The following is a 16,353-nucleotide window of genomic DNA, read 5'->3' on the forward strand; positions in this document are numbered from 1 at the left end:
AATTTACATTCAGAGTAACTATTGAAAGACAATTTAGTGTTGTTGTATTACCTGTAAAGTCACTGTCTGTATATTATCTCTATTCCTTTCTGGTCTATGTTATTTTTGAGTTCTCTCTTTGCTTCAAGTATCCCTTTTAATATTTCTTGCAGGGCTTGTCTAGTGATCACAAATTCTTTTATTTTCTGTTTGTCCTGGAAACTTTTTATTGCTCCTTCTATTTTAAATGACAGAGCTTAGCTGGTAAAGTATTCTTGGTTGCATATTTTTCTCAGTTAGCATCCTGAATATTTCATGCCAGTCCTTTCTGGCCTGCCATGTCTCTGTGGATAGGTCTACTGTCAGTCTAATGTTTCCATACTTATAGGTTACTGACCTCTTGTCCCGAGCTGCTTTCAGGATTTTCTCTTTGTCTCTGAGATTTGAAAGTTTCACTATTATATGTCCAGGTGTTGACCTATTTTTATTGATTTGAGGGGGGGTTCTCTGTGTTTCCTGGACTTGAATGCCTTCCCCAGATTAGGAAAATTCTCTGTTGTAATTTGTTCTGGTGTACTTTTTTTTGTATATTTTTTTATTGGAGTTTGATTTGCCAACATATAGCATAACACCCAGTGCTCATCCCGCCAAGTGCCCCCCTCAGTGCCCATCACCCAGTCACCCAACCCCCCTGCCCACCTCCCTTTCCACTACTCCTTGTTCACTTCCCAGAGTTAGGAGTCTTTTGTGTTCTGTCTCCCTTACTAATATTTCCCACTCATTTTCTCTCCTTTCCCCTTTATTCCCTTTCACTGCTTTTTATATTCCCCGCATGAATTAGTTGTTATACTTTCTCTCTCTCTCTCTTTCCTCTTCTTATGGGATCTCAATAATTCTAATATTGTTTCACTTTATGGTATAACTTATCTCTTGAATTCTTCCCTCATGATCCAGTAGTTATCTCTCTTTTTCTCAGCTTCTTTGTTCTCCATCATTTTGGCTTCTATATCACTAATTCTCTCTTCTGCCTCATTTATCCTAGCAGTTAGACCCTCTTTTTTTTTTTATTGCATCTCATTAATAGCCTTTTGATTTTGACCTGATTAGATTTTAGTGCATTTCTCCAGAAATGAATTTTCTAGTATCTTGTGTGCTTTATTCAAGCACAGCTAATATCTTTATAATCATCATTCTGAATGCTAGTTCCAACATCTTACTTATATCCATACTGATTAGGTCCCTGGCAGTCAGTACTGCCTCTCGTTCTCTTTTTTGAGGTGAGGTTTTTTGTTTTTTGTTTTTGTCTTGTCATTCCTCCAGAAGATGGTCCATTTTCTATTTGTAGAGTCACAACTTATTCTTTTCCTAGCCCTCTAGTTGAGTTCACAGGTGTTCAGAATGATTTGATAGTTATTTACCTAATTCCTAGGACAAGAAGAAAGTAAGGTCTTCTACTTCTCCACCACCTTGGAATCCTCCCAGGACATGGTTTTGAAGAGTAATTAAGAAAATCCAGGTAAAGCTATTCACACAGCACATGATACTCAGTCATGTGGCACTTTTCTGGAGTGAGTAGGGTAGGTAGCAGACTAGGAGAGAGGTAGAGGTCAGATTGCACTCACTATGCCATCCTGATCTGCTTGGACTTCACCTCGAAAACCACAGAGAACCATTGGAAGGTTTTAATAAGGGGAGTAATGTGCTCAGGTTTTTGTAAGAATTTTCATACTTTAGGGAATCCCTGGGTGGCTCAGCGGTTTAGTCCTGCCTTCGGTCCAGGGCATGATCCTAGAGTCCCAGGATTGAGTCCCACATCAGGCTCCCTGCATGGAGCCTGCTGCCTGTGTGCCTGTGTCTCTGCCTGTGTCTCTGCACCCCCCCCCCCGTGTCTCTCATGAATAAATAAATAAAATATTTTTTTAAAAGTTACCTTAAAAAAAAGAATTTTCATACTTTATTAGATATAGACAGAAGGTCTTGACATTAATATTATAAAAATACATCTAAAATTTATATTTTAATGCCCAGATTCAAGATTGCAAAATAAAAGAAAACAAGAGAAAAGATAGTGCAGAACATCCTCCATTAAGACAGCTGTTCATGTTGCTACTTAGAAACATGCATTTAGGATCTTCCCAAGCATCTGTAGCTCTGGTCACCACCCAGAGAACACTAGTGTCCCAATTTCTGACCCAGAATGCCACAAATTCTCTCCAAGAACCTGAGACCCACCTTTACCTCAGGTCCATAAGCCTTAGATGAGAGCCCCTGTTAGCCTTGCCTCTTCATAAAGACTAATATATTAGTGAGAGAAAATACCAGATACTTTGAAGTTATATTTGTACTAGCATAAATTTCTCATCAACTACTCTTCTTTTTTAGGCCATGTGTGTTCATGTCTTTATGTGCATCCACATGAACACGGAATAGGGCTAGCATAAGAGAAAACTAAAGAAGGTTATCAGAATGGTCTTCAGGATATTATATACACAAATGAATAGAAATAATTTCAGTTGATTTCAGCCAAACAGATAGTTATTTTGGAAGAAAAAAATGAATTTATTTAGTCAATAGCTAGATAGTGGGTTGGCTGCATTTGTTTATTAAAATGAACAAACATGCCCACAATAATTAGTTTGCAGATAATTGGGAGCAACTGCACCACTTAAATGGGACTTAATTTTTTTGGTCATGCATCAGTACATGCCTTTAAACCTCATTGAGCAATGTGATTCCTAGATTTGGAAGTCTGGCACTTGAAATAATACTTTAGAATATTTGTTTGTCATAATAGCTTCCTCTTTGATGAATGGCCTCATTTTAATGATATTGGCATGTTAACTGGGGCTGAACTGGGGCTTGGCTTGCCAGCCCTTGCTGCCAATGAAATACTTCTCATATGATAACCTCAATTTGCAAGGGTTTAAAGTTCACAAAGCTGACTTTTGATGGAAATGGTTGTGTTTTCACATGGCTCCAGGGTTTATTTACCCTTTAGACCTCAGCTTATATTTTATTTCTTCAGAGAGGCCTTTCATGACCACTCCATCTGAAATAGGTCCACCTTCGCCCCAGTCCATTGTTATCATTCTACTCTGTGCCTTGCCCAAACAAAACTATCAGTTTATTCATTTACAGACGTGTGTAAATTCCCTGAGGCTGGCACTTCCTCTATCCTAATTCAACTGTTTTCACAAGAAAACATAGAACAATACCTGGCATAGCTGTTGGTCAATAAATATTTCTTAAATGAATGAACGAAAGGTGAAGTGCAGGAATGAGTCAGCTGATAAAGGGGCCAGAATTGTTGCTACCAGGAAGTAAAAGAGAAATATTCCCTTACGGGAAAGGGATCAATCACTTCAGAATAAGTAATTTAGCACGCAAAAGCAGGCCTAAATGGGCATTTGTAGAATGAGGTCTCATTTGAACTTTTTTGAAGAAGTTCCCTCAATAATTTTTATTTTGACATTTAACAAATGTCATTACACATGTTTTGTGTAAGGAAGAGCCAGATTGGATTTCCCAAGATGTAATCTTCATAATGCAAATGAACCTTTTGGGGAACACTTTTCTAAAGAAAAGAGAGATCCTCTTACTTGCAAATGACAGAGATTAAACAGATTGCTTAGCCCCCATAAATCAATCCTTTTCATATTTATTTCTTGAAACTAGCGAATAGTAAATCTTAACTCGAGAGGACTAATAAAATAATAAAATAGCTCTGAGTTCTTCAAAACATGCCCCAATTTCTGACCCAGAGAAATGAGTCTCAGAAGCTGACATTTAGAGGGCAACCCCCAGTGGCTCAGCAGTTTAGCGCCGCCTGTAGCCCAGGGTGTGATCCTGGAGACCCTGAATCGAGTCCCACATCAGGCTCCCTGCATGGAGCCTGCTTCTCCCTCTGCCTGTGTCTCTGCCTCTCTCTCTCTCCTCTCTGTGTATTCTCATGAATAAATAAATAAAATTAAAAAAAAAAAAGAAGCTGACATTTAGGGCACCCGGGTGGCTTAGTCAGTTTAGTATCTGCCTTCAGGTCATGAACTCAGGGTCCTGGGATAGAGTCCTGAGATGGGATCCCTGCTCAGTGGGGAGTCTGCTTCTGCCTCTGCCTCTGCCCCTGCTCATGCTTTCTTTCTCTCTCTCAAATAAATAAAATATTAGAAAAAATAGGGATCCCTGGGTGGCGCAGCGGTTTGGTGCCTGCCTTTGGCCCAGGGTGCGATCCTGGAGACCCGGGATCGAATCCCATGTCGGGCTCCCGGTGCACGGAGCCTGCTTCTCCCTCTGCCTGTGTCTCTGCCTCTCTCTCTCTCTCTCTCTGTTACTATCATAAATAAATAAAAAATTAAAAAAAAAAGAAAAAATAAGAGGCTGACATTTTATGAGTGATTGCTCTAGCATTAATAACCACAATTGAGGATCAGAGGCTGCACAGTAGAAGAAAAGAAATGGCAAAACTTGCCCTGGGGAAAGTAATTTATTACAAGGACACTTCTAGAAGATTATGCCCAAAATACAGTTTGTGGATATTCCAAACATGGTGGATAGCTGAAGGTAGTACAGATCAATCAGAAGTAAAGCCGTGGGAGTTGGATTTCATCTCCAGTTTGAAGAGAGCTAATCCGTGGGAGTTGGATTTCATCTCCAGTTTGAAGAGAGCTAATCCTAATCCTCATTTCTAGCTTGAAGAGAGCTAATCTCTCCTGATGTTGTATTTTTTTAGCCATTGAACTTGACCCTATCTTTTTGGCTTAGGCCTAACAGCTGGATCCTTGGCCAGCAAGAAATTCTTGAGACTATCACACCAGAAGGTCAGGTGTCTTTTCAAAGGAATTTCAGCAAGGCTTTAGCCACTTGTCAGGAATAGTTGTAGGCAAAATTAAGACATTTGGACTAGGGATGTATATTTGGGCTTGTTTCTGTTGAATAAATTAAGAGATTAAACAGATTAATTAAAAACATTAGAAACAAAACACATTAAATAATGTACTAGGTACTGAAACATGGGGAGATTTCTAGTAGGGAGCCTCAGCGTTTTGAAGTTAACCTTCTTCTAGCCAGCATTTTCAATGAATATTCAAATTAAGACACAGAAGCAATTTTTAAAATACCAGAAAATCAGAATGATTTCTTTGATGAAAATTTGAATTTAAAAACTGAGAAAGTGTCAAAACCAAAAAATCCAGTGCTTTAGCTCAAGAGAAAAGTTTAACTGCAGCATTTAAAGAATATAAGAGACTTGACAGCAATTATGGTTGTAGAAATAGATTTTTTTCTTCAAAGTTAGTGTAATGTATTATTACCATTCTTCACTCTAAGAATGCAAAAGATACCCTACTAACCAGATCTGTACACTGAAATAAGAATATATTTCTAATTAAGTAGTCATTTTCTTAAAAAAATCTTTTATTTATATAATGTTGCATATATCTAGAGAGAGCAGGTTTGTGCTGAGCCACAGAAGTTCCTTCTAGAGCTATGTCAAATACTACTGTACTTTAAAAATGATTGTAAAAATGAATTTGTCCAGCATTTGGGGGGCTTTCTGTTCAATTTCAAGCAATTTGATGAGACACATACAAACAAAACAGGTTTGAACATAATTGCATTTGAGGAGGGACGGAATTTCATTGAGGGTAGGGTTCATCTTTTCTTCTGTCTCTGTTAGATGGAAGTTCAGAAGACTAAATCCAATCTTCACATTCATAAAAGTTTTCTTTTTGGGCTCAGGAAAGCAAAGGAACCACTACAAATGTCCTCATTCATGGCAATGAAAAGAACATCATGTTTCCCCCTTAACTCTTTCTTAAATCGGATGTATTAGTTTGAATGGAGCCAAGTTTTGTCGACTTTTAACATATTGAAATTCTGGATTTTGTTTATTTCTGAGGAAACAAGAGGTATCCTTTTTTCAACCAGAAGGAAACAGGTGAGTTGTTTCCTTCCCCCTAAGATGAAAAAAAGAAAGCACATTGGTTAAGAGTCAAAATGCCTCTGATAAAATGTCAGCTCTTCCACGTGTAGACTTTAGGCATGCACGTTAAATCTTTCTAAGCCCCAATCTCCTCAGCTGTAATTTTTTTTAATTGTTACTCTGATTTTTTTTAAAAAAATTTTTATTGGAGTTCATTTTGCCGACATATAGCATAACACCCAGTGCTCATCCCACCAAGTGTCCCCCTCAGTGCCCATCACCCAGTCACCCTATCCCCCCGCCCACCTCCCCTTCCACCACCCCTAGTTCATTTCCCAGAGTCAGGAGTCTTTATGTTCTATCTCCCTTTCTGATATTTCCCACTCATTTCTTCTCCCTTCCCTTCTATTCCCTTTCACTATTATTTGTATTCCCCAAATGAATGAGAACATACAATGTTTGTCCTTCTCCGATTGACTTACTTCACTCAGCATAATACCCTCCAGGTCCATCCACCTCGAAGCAAATGGTGGGTATGTGTCGTTTCTAATGGCTGAGGAATATTCCATTGTATACATAGACCACAGCTTCTTTATCCATTCATCTTTCGATGGACACTGAGGCTCCTTCCACAGTTTGGCTATTGTGGACATTGCTGCTAGAAACATCGGGGTGCAGGTGTCCCGGCGTTTCATTGCATCTGAATCTTTGGGGTAAATTTCCAACAGTGCAATTGCTGGGTCGTAGGGCAGATCTATTTTTAACTCTTTGAGGAACCTTCACACAGTTCTCCAGAGTGGCTGCACCAGTTCACATTCCCACCAACAGTGTAAGAGGGTTCCCTTTTCTCCACATCCTCTCCAACATTTGTGGTTTCCTGCCTTGTTAATGTTCCCCATTCTCACTGGTGTGAGGTGGTATCTCATTGTGGTTTTGATTTGTATTTCCCTGATGGCCAGTGATGCGGAGCATTTTCTCATGTGCTTGTTGGCCATGTCTATGCCTTCTTTGGTGAAATTTCTGTTCATGTCTTCTGCCCATTTCATGATTGGATTGTTTGTTTCTTTGCTGTTGAGTTTAAGAAGTTCTTTATAGATCTTGGATACTAGCCCTTTATCTGATACGGTCATTTGCAAATATCTTCTCCCATTCTGTAGGTTGTCTTTTAGTTTTGTTGACTGTTTCTTTTGCTGTGCAGAAGCTTTTTATCTTGATGAAGTCCCAATAATTCATTTTTGCTTTTGTTTCTCTTGCCTTCATGGATGTATCTTGGAAGAAGTTGCTGTGGCCAAGTTAAAAAAGGGTGTTGCCTGTAGTTATCCTCTAGGATTTTGATGGATTCTTGCCTCACATTTAGATCTTTCATCCATTTTGAGATTATCTTGTGTATCGTGTAAGAGAATGGTCTAGTTTCATTCTTCTGCACGTGCAATTTTCCCAGCACCATTTATTGAAGAGACTGTCTTTTTTCTAGTGGATAGTCTTTCCTGCTTTGTCAAATATTAGTTGACCATAAAGTTGAGGGTCCACTTCTGGATTATCTATTCTGTTCCATTGATCTATGTGTCTTTTTTTTTTTAAGATTTTATTATGTATTCATGAGAGACATAGAGAGGCAGAGACACAGGCAGAGGGAGAAGCAGGCTCCCCGCAGAAAGCCCAATGTGCGACTCAATCCCAGGACCCCAGGATCACGACCTGAGCCAAACACAGAGGCTTAGCCACTGAGCCACCTATGTGGCTATGGGTCCCTATGTGTCTGTTTTTGTGCCAGTACCACACTGTCTTGATGACCACAGCTTTGTAGTACAACCTGAAATCTGGCATGATGATGCCCCCAGCTACGGCCTTCTTTTTTAATATTCCCCTGGCTATTCGGGGTCTTCTCTGATTCCACACAAATCTTAAGATGATTTGTTCCAACTCTCTGAAGAAAGTCCATAGTATTTTGATAGGGATTGCATTAAATGTGGAAATTTCCCTGGGTAGCATTGACATTTTCACAATATTAATTCTTCCAATCCATGAGCATGGAATATTTTTCCATCTCTTTGTGTCTTCCTCAATTTCTTTCAGAAGTGTTCTGTAGTTTTTAGGGTATAGATTCTTTACCTCTTTGGTTAAGTTTATTCCTAGGTATCTTATGCTTTTGGGTGCAGTTGTAAATGGGATTGACTCCTTGATTTCTCTTTCTTCAGTTTCATTGTTAGTGTATAGAAATGCTACTGATTTCTGGGCATTGATTTTGTATCCTGCCACACTCCTCAGCTGTAAATTAAGGATAATCTTACCTACTTGACTAGGTAATGTCCTGACTGAAGACGATGAAGAATATAGTGACTGGCATAAACTACATGTGCAATACATTGTGGCTAATGTTCAAGGTGGAACATAGGTGTTTACACATAGGCCAATGCTGCATCCCTGGAGGGAGCCACGTGTCTCTTGCCCTGCCCTTCTAGAAAATATATCAAATTTCATTTAATTATTCTATGTTTTTTACAGCTTCTTGTATTTACTTTCTTCTTTCTAAACTAATGGTTTAGCTTTTTTCATTTGCCACTTGTAAAGGCACTGATCTTTAAGATACAAATATACACAGACAACCACACACACACACACACACAGATATTTATTTTTATGAAACTCTGAAGTTAATTCTATTTTGGAAATAAGCGTGTTTACCAAGTCAGTTCAGTCACAGATAAGCATTTCCCTGAATCATTTACAACTATAATTTTCTCAAACTGGGAGTCAGACCTATTTGCTCAGCTGTGACAATATGATTTCTTTTAAGGCACATAGATATCCTAATACAGAAAGAATTCAAAGGAATATTTAAAAGTTAACATCTGGAATACAGTTTTGCATTCCCTTTACGTGAACATTACATTTTTAAAAACCAAGATCTGCAAGTTTGATATGTAAAAGACAAAAAACATTTGCACTTTTTAAAAGTTTCTATGATGCATCTCAGAAGAGCCTCTGAGATCACCTTCAGAGTGATGGGGAGTGCCTCCTGAGGCAGAAAAGATAGTCATCTTCCCAGGGATGAAACTCTAAATTCTCATTCACTGCAGAGAGCCACAGAGGAGAAAACATAACAATGCTGCCATTACACTACTAAGCCCACACACTAAGCAACTGCATACATCAACACTCCATCCAGATCCCCTTTCTTACTCAGGGGCTGTTTTGTTGTGAAATCACACAAGTCTCCCCAAATCCCAGGGAAATAGAATCAGCTCTTCTGATAGGCACAAAGGAGAATATTGATATTTATCAAGCACTTGACCTTCGTTGGCACTGCGCAATTTGTCTTGAAGGTTAAATTAGAAAGCACTGCTAATTTGCAGTGCTTAGAAAGCAGTGCTTTCTAATTTAACCTTCAAGACAAATCTATAAGGTAAGTTACACTGTCCTCATTCTAAACATAAGTTACCTGAGGTTTCCTGAGGTCAACTGATTTGCCCAAGCCATGCAGCTAGTGAGTGGTGAACCAGTGCTTCTCAAGGTGTAGTCTCAGGGACCCAAACACTTGATCACAGAAGGCATCTTAAAACAACAGATTCCTCCCACACCCAAACCTGCTCCATCAGAATGAAGGCTGGCAATGGAGCAGAAGCTGCATTTTAAAACAAGCACGTCAGGTGATTCTGATCCTTTTTAATTAATCACTATGGTGGGCCAGGTCTCTGAAAAAAAAAAATAAGAAAATGTCCATCCTTAGATCCATCAGTGATTTTCTTTTCTTAGATTGAAATAATTTGTTTTACTTTGCATTAAACAACAGCTTTAGGTCCATTATCCATTATTGCTAATGCAATACCTATCCTAGGTATTTTCTCAAAAAAGAATTAAAAGCAAGTACTCAAGTACATGGACATTGGTGTTTGCAGCAGCATGATTCACAATTGCCAAGAGGTGGAAACAGCCCAAATGTCCATCAACTGATAAAATTTAAAAAAAAAAAGAAATTTTAAGATTTTAAAAAAAGTGGTATATACATAGAAAAGAATAAAGTACTGATACAATAATGTGATGAACCTCCAAAACATTATGCTAACACAAAAGAAGCCAAACATACAATATGTGTTTGTGATTCCATGTATATGAAATATCCAAAATAGACAAATCCATGGAGACAGAATTCGGGTTGGTAGTTTCCAAGGGTTATAAGGAAAGGTGTAACACGGGGAAAATGCTTAATGAGTACTGGGTTTTGCTTATGAGTGATGTAAATGTTCTGGGACTAGATAGAAAGGGTAGTTGCACATCACGAATGCACAAAATGCCAGTGAATTATTCGCTTTAAAATGGTTAATTTTGTGTTATGTGAATTTCACCTCAAAATATTTTTTAAAAATCAGGGATAATACTATTAGCTCCCAGTTTCCTCTCATATTTGTCCAAGTTTGCTAAGAGCATTGTCTTTTTTTTGGAGAAAGCAATAGTGATGATAACCTTTAGAATAATAATAATCTTATATTAAATGCCTGGAACTCTATGGCCAACAGATGGCGCTCCAGCCTCAGTTGTCACAGAAGTTCTCTGCAACTTTCCTATAAAGGACTCCTCGGTTTCCATTAGCTGAAAGAGAAGGCATGTGCTCAAACTCTTAGGTATAGAAAAACTAATGTTCTCTCCATTTTCCTTAGAAATTGCTTTCAACCTAGTCATAAGTGAATGTGCCCAAGAAAGTGAATATAAAGCAACAACTTTGAGTACAAAAATCATACATGAAAATTTTAAGCATGACCAACAGCAATGATGGGTAGAAAAGCAGCAGTTTTACAAGCAGGCAGACCTAAATTCTAACTCAAATCCCGCCGTTTGCCAACCATGTGCCCTTGCTAAGCCAAATTGCTGAGTCTCTTAGAATCTCAGTTCTCCTTTGCAAAATGCTGATAACGCATAATTCCAAAGTTGGTTGTAACAATTAGGAATAATGTATTTGTCAAGTGCTTTGCAAAACATTTAGTATATAGTAGGTACTCAATAAGATTTAACCATTCTAATTAGTGGCAGATTTTATATATATTTATATATTTTTTAAATTTTATGTATACTTTTGTAATATATATTATTAAAAATGTGTGTATATATATAATACACATATACATACACACACATACATATATATAAAATATATACATATAGGATTTCTTTGCCTTGGGTCATATGTATTTAATTGAATGCAATTCAATACTATTACTTGGATATTAAAAGCATAGAGTTTGGGACGCCTGGGTGGCTCAGCAGTTGAGCATTGACCTTCAGATCAGGGCGTGATCGTGGGATCCAGGATCGAGTCCCACATTGGGCTCCCCCCATGAAGCCTGCTTCTCCCTCTACCTATGTCTCTGCCTCTCCTTCTGTGTGTCTCTCATGAATAAATAAATCTTAAAAAAAAGAAAAAAGCATAGTTTGACACACCAGAGATCCATTTGTAAATTATCAGAGTCCACTGGAAGTCTCAAATACTTACGCTTTCTCTAAATCAAATATTAAACTGACATTATATTGATGCAGCAGAAGGTTATTAATATATTTTTAGGTGGAGAGAGAAAACAGATTATAAAATGGTAGTAGAGTTTAATCCCAATTTGTTTAAAAACTGTATATATAGTAAGATAATACATCAATATATTAATGTTGGTTATCTCTGGGTCATAAAATTGTAGCTATTTTCAATGTTCTTAATAACTTTATATGTTTTTTAAATATTTTCTATAATGAATATGTATTAATTTTTAGTCACACAAAAACCCCTTTTCATGTACTACTATGAAGCTAGGAATATATCAGATATGGACACTACAAGGCTTCCTCTATGAACCAGTTGAATTCATAGAGGAATCACTCTCAGAGCTTAGATATATATAGTGCCCTGGGAGCGCCCTCTTAGAAATCTCCATTGGGGGAAAAAAGAAATGGAAAAAAAAAAAAAAACCCAGCTGTGTTTCTCTTTGCCAGTTTTTCAGCCAACATACATAAACAGTATCTGTAAGATGTTCAACAACTGATTGGAAAGTAGAAAATTCAGTTCACCTCAGAATTTGGAATCAGGTCAAACACCCTCTTAAAAGTAAACAGACATACCAATGTCAAAATTTCTTACTAACCTTAACTCATAAGATAAAGTTTTGTATTCATAATGATTTGGGAATATTCATCAAAAATTTTAAATACACAAATACTTTTGACCCAACATACCCCTTTTCTAGGACCCTGTCCTATAGAAAGACATATACGTGTACCAAGAATCATGGTCAAGTATTATACAGGGCAGCATTGCTTATAAAACAAAAATTTCCACTAATGGAATGATTTTTACATTATGAGGCATTCATACTACAGAATGCTATGCAGCTATTAAATAGAATGCTATAGATTTCTAAATATGGTCAGGAATGATCTCCCACACACATTAAGTGGAAGGAGAAAGAGTAAGAGAGCTATATAAAAAATAAGATACCGTTTATGTTAAAAAAAATTCTGTGTGTGCACGTATATGTATTATGTATACATATTTAAATATGTAAAGACATATAAATATAGATAAAAGTCTAGAAAGGTAAATATCTGATTATTGACAATGATTTTAAGGAAGGTTTTTTTTTTAACTTTATATTTTCTAAATTGTTTTAATTACTGTCTCTTCTCTCTCTCTCTCACAGGCACATACACACCATGCATACACACACTAATACATGTGTTTACTGTGTGCTAGGTTCTGATGTAAATGCCAAGGATATATTAGCAATCTACACCAAAAATAGCCCATTCTTATGGCAGCTCTCAATGTACAGGTTCATCCCTAGGGATTTTTACAAACGACTGGCTATATGGTCTCGTCAATGAATAATTGTTTCTCCGGGTTGATAGGACAACTTGTGCTCCAAGGCCCTCTCTCTCCCTCTCACTAAGGGAAAAAAGAAAGAAAAAATGAACCCAGATTAAAATATAAGAAATAAAACTTTGAAATCTTTGGAAGAAAATATGAGTAGGGGCACCTGGGTAGCACAGCGGTTGAGTGTCTGCCTTTGGCTCAGGTAGTGATCCTGAGGTCCTGGGATCTAGTTCAGCATCAGGCTCTCCACAAGAAGCCTGTTGCTCCCTCTGCCTGTGTCTCTGCCTCTTTCTCTGTGTCTCTCATGAATAAAATCTTTTAAAATATATATATATTCTTGAAGTTTCCTTTAAAAAGATACCCAAAAAGCATGAATCCATAAAGGAAAGTGTTGATTAATTTGACCATATTAAAATTTAAAGTATATTAAAAGCATTAGGAAAAAAAGGAAATGTCACAAACTTAAAGAATGTATTTTCAACACACAGAATCAGTTAGGTAATAGAAGCCAGAATCTGTTTAAAAACACCTGTAAGAAATAAGAAAAAAAAACAAACAACTCATGAGAAGAAAAAAAAAAAATGAAGAAAAGTCATAAAGATGTTTTTTATGGATGGGAATCACAAATCCTGAATACACATAAGAAAAGACACTACACTTTATCAGTTATTACAGAAAGGAAAATTAAGACCACAATGAGATGCAATTTTTAAAACCACTAGTGTACAAAAATACAGGTCTGATATTGAGAAATACTGGTAAGGATTTGAATCAACAGATATTCATACACTGCTGGTAAAAATGTAAACTGATTTTATCACTTTGGAAACAGGTTTGACACCTTCATATATTTTTTTTTAAGATTTTATTTATTTATTTATGAAAGACAGAGACACAGGCAGAGGGAGAAGCAGGCTCCCTGCAGGAAACCAGATGCAGGATTTGATCCCAGGACCTCGGGATCACCACCTGAGCCAAAAGCAGATGGTCAACCACTGAGCCACTGGTGCCCTGATGCCTTCATATTAAGTATTCTATATTCCCAAACGAAGCAATTTCTCTTTTAAATATACACCCTAGAAAAATTCTCATATATGTATGCAAGGTAAAAGATTACGAACATTTAAGACATTATTATTCATATATGCAAAAACATGGAGAAAAACCTCAAATTTCCGAAAAGTGAGTAACTAATCAAATTAGAGAAGTCACGTGATGCTCTATTAGGCAGACTAAAAGTGAACGAACTGTAGCTCCTTGGGAGCGTGTGAATACATTGTAGAAATGTAATGGGAAATGAAATAAGCAAGTCATAGGAGGTTACCTATAACTTATAATATTCAAACTCAAGAAATATCAAACCATGTATTGCTAGGGAAACTTCAAATTAAAAAAAATAGACTATTTTTTAAAACTAGAATGGAAGGATTTCAGGAAAGGAGTAACCTCTGAGGAGGATGCATGGAGAATGTCTCTGCTATATGCAGTCTGCTACAAGCAATCAAATTCTCGTTCCTAATATCAGTGGCAGTTTCACAAGTACCCATTTTATTACTATGCTACTCGCTTATATTAAATGTTACTGTGATTTTTATGTTTCAGTTGTTACATCTTTTTAAAAAAATGAAATAGCCCTATCAAAAGAGAAAAATAAAATCCTGCGGTGGGGGGCGGTATTCGGGTAGTATAGTGGGTTAAGTGATGGCCTCTTGGTTTTAACTCAGGTCATGATCTCAGGGTTGTCAGATCAAGCCCCACGGGGAGCCCAGCATTGGGTTCCATGCTCAGTGCAGACTCTGCTTAAGTTTCTATTTCCTTCTCCTTCTGCCCCTCCCGCCTTGCGTGCACAGGTGCTTGCTCACTCGCTAGCTCTCTCAATGTAGAGGTTCATCCCTAGGGATTTTTACAGACGACTGGCTATATGGTCTCATCAATGAATAATTGTTTCTTCAGGTTGATTGGACAACTTGTGCTCCAGGGCCCTCTCTCTCCCTCTCAGTAAGGGAAAAAAGACAAAGAAATAAACGAACCCAGATTAAAATATAAGAAATAAAACCTTGAAATCTTTGGAAGAAAATATAAGAGTAGGGGCACCTGGGTGGCTCAGCGGTTGAGTGTCTGCCTGTGGCTCAGGTAGTGGTCCCGAGGTCCTGGGATCGAGTTCAGCATCAGGCTCTCCACAAGAAGCCTGCTGCTCCCTCTGCCTATGTCTCTGCCTCTTTCTCTGTGTTCTCATGAATAAAAATTTTTTAAAAAAAGAAAATATAAAATATTATATTCTTGAGGTTTCCTTTAAAAAGATACCCAAGATCTCTCTAAACTAAATAAATACATTTAAAAAGAAAGAAGGAAAGAAAGAAGAAAGAAAGAAAAGAAGAAAGAGAAAGAAAGAAAGAAAGAAAGAAAGAAAGAAAGAAAGAAAAGAAAGAAAGAAAGAAAGAAAGAAAGAAAGAAAGAAAGAAAGAAAGAAAGAAAAAGAAAATCCAAAGACTAATCATAGTACATATTCAGGCATGTTTCCCAGTTTGCTTTTCACCTGTACTTAATGTTTTTTCTTTTACTGCTTTCTTAAATAGACACATTTCAGACCTCATGCTCTTCAGATTCTTTTTTGTAGAACAACATTTTGTCAAAGGACAGCAGTAGAATAGAAATAGGTGAGAAAAATCAAAGAACACTTCTAAGTACAATAGGAACCCAAAGAGTCAACTTTTAATTTGTCTCTAGATGGCAAATCTAGTGACAAATTAATTTTACTTTGCTTGGAAAACAATCATAGGTTCTGGTTGTTCAGGCTAACCTGCCATTATGAGGTTAGGCTCTAAGGTCCTGCAAGTTCTAAAATTTTAACTTGAAACAGGAAATCTTTGCTAGCCTTCAGAACATTATCGTAGACTTGTACACTATGATGGAGTTTGTGTCTGAATTTTCTACTCCCTGTGATTAACAAAACTCACTTAAAATGATTAAAGACTCAAACAAAATGTGCTTATCTTTGCATAATATAAGGTTTAAATTCTAATTTTATTTTTGGTACTTAGCAGATTCACTTTTTATATTTGACACACTAGACTCTTCAATTTATGCAAAGACCTCTGTAAATTTGGATCAAAAGCAATTTAGCTATAGCTTTGTATTTCAGTATAATATCTTTCTCAGCCAGCCATATTTGATCCATTTCTTACATTACTTTTTCTCTGGATGTCAGACCTCTTCTGTCAGACCTCTTCAGTAGATGCTAAAGAATAACAGTTTAGGAGAAAGAATACAGGATTTAGTGTATTAGTACATGAGTTCAAGTTGGATTTACTTAGTAACTAGGTCAAGTTATATAACTTTCCTAAGCTTCAATTTACTCATCTGGAAAATGGAGAAAATGATGGTATTAGGCTCTTTTGTCTGCAATTCACGTTTTCAAACTCAATTCAAGATAGCTCAAAGAAAAAAAAAAAGCTCAAAGGACATATTCAGGGACTTGGCATTCTGAAAGTTCAAGAGTCAACACAAATTAGATCCAGAATGGCATAAGCCTTTCTTCTGATCCCTCTTTCCTACCTCTCTCCAAAGACTCGCTTTCTTATGCAAACAAACCTTCATCATTTGG

The 16,353-nt window shown here is 37.0% G+C and overlaps 1 long non-coding RNA gene across 3 annotated transcripts in view; it reads right to left on the bottom strand.

Moving 5' to 3' along the window:
• LOC112654729 (uncharacterized) overlaps nucleotides 1–16,353 on the bottom strand; it is a 134,994-nt gene that overhangs the window by 61,271 nt on the left and 57,370 nt on the right. For 2 of the 3 annotated variants that reach the window (XR_004805327.2, XR_007402162.1), the window contains exons 4-5: nucleotides 15,935–15,987; nucleotides 9,339–9,591 (exon numbers count right to left, since the gene is read on the bottom strand). This is a non-coding gene — a long non-coding RNA (uncharacterized LOC112654729). Of the gene's footprint in view, nucleotides 1–4,479; nucleotides 5,931–9,338; nucleotides 9,592–15,934; nucleotides 15,988–16,353 lie in introns of those variants that run through there. The other variant, XR_003133303.3, reaches the window with a different exon arrangement.

This window comes from Canis lupus, chromosome 15 (assembly GCF_003254725.2).
Source record: "Canis lupus dingo isolate Sandy chromosome 15, ASM325472v2, whole genome shotgun sequence".
Lineage (NCBI taxonomy): Eukaryota > Metazoa > Chordata > Mammalia > Carnivora > Canidae > Canis > Canis lupus.